Raw genomic sequence first — 1,248 nt, forward strand, 5'->3', positions numbered from 1 at the left:
CTGTTGGGAGCCGACTCCTAGCAGAAAGTGGCTATCATCTTTGCAGCCATCTTGAGCCATATACCCTGACAAGAGACTTGTTTTCAACAGCCTACAACAGCTGAGCACACTCTGATAAACATCTTGTTTTTCCCACACTATCTTGTTTTGTTGTTTAGTGCCCCCAGCTGCAAGGTATACTCGGTAAAGAGTCTTCAGCTTTGTTCCCCTGCTTGTGCTTATATATATATCCAGGATTTCCTTTCAGTAAACGAGACTTTATCAAACATCCTGTCTTGTCTCTATTCTCTTGCCCCTCCATTCCCACTCTCTCTCTCTTGCTAGACCCTGACCCGCAGACCAGAGCAGCAGCTAGGGCTGGGACAATTTCCAGGTGAATTCTTCACATTTCCTGGCTTCTGAAAATTTTGCTTCCACAAATCTTCTACAACTATGTACCCTCGTAATCCCTAGTCATATACCTTCTCCCCAGTGATCTGGGCAATGGTGATGGCTTGTTGTGAGTAACAGAGGTACCTAATCCTATGAAAAAAGGAGGATACACCAGCTTCTTTATTTTTGAACCTCTAGCAAAAAGGAGTCCAACAAAACCAGCAAAACCAGTAACATTGAGTCTTGAGAAAAATCCAGGAGGTGCATTTTGAAGATAGTTATAGTTGTCTACTCCCCACCTTGGGTTTAGTATGGGAGTATATTTCCTGATACAAACTTGTATATGGCTCACAATGATGTTGGAGTTGTGAGATGTTTTCTTCAACTTGAGTCCTTGGCTTGTCGAAAAATTTAGATTAATTCTCAGGAACTGAGTAGAGTGAATCTCATCGATCCTCATGTAACTTTTGTGAAGCGAGACCTTTTTTGGTGCTGCATAGACTCTGAAGGTGAGCAGGCTCAGGTTGGCTGTCCCCACAAATTTCTAAATTACCTTGAACATGTCTCTGGCAGCTGTGGCTCTGGCAGGGTCCCTTCAATGGCTTCTTGTCAGAGAGCTAAACACCAAGGTCTTGATTTTGCACCACCTGGCCTTTGCTGACTTCACCATGCCATTGTGAATTATCTTCCCCTCCTTTCTTTGCTCTAGCCTCATTAGCCTTCTTTCTATTCCTTGGTGTGCTGATTTCCTGATTGTCAAGTTTTCCCTTATCCATTCTTTCCACCCACTTTCCCCCTGGTTGATTTAGACTAGCAACTTAAAACACTAGTTCCTTCTTTAGTAACTTCCAGATTTCATCCTGTTCCAAACTAAGT

The 1,248-nt window shown here is 43.1% G+C and overlaps 1 pseudogene; it reads right to left on the minus strand.

Annotated features, from left to right (window-relative positions):
* Positions 1–320: 320 nt before the first annotated feature.
* On the minus strand, positions 321–934 carry LOC117702250 (MICOS complex subunit Mic26 pseudogene; annotated as a pseudogene).
* Between the last annotated feature and the right edge of the window lie 314 nt (positions 935–1,248).

The sequence above is a fragment of the Arvicanthis niloticus genome, unplaced genomic scaffold (assembly GCF_011762505.2).
Source record: "Arvicanthis niloticus isolate mArvNil1 unplaced genomic scaffold, mArvNil1.pat.X pat_scaffold_616_arrow_ctg1, whole genome shotgun sequence".
NCBI lineage: Eukaryota > Metazoa > Chordata > Mammalia > Rodentia > Muridae > Arvicanthis > Arvicanthis niloticus.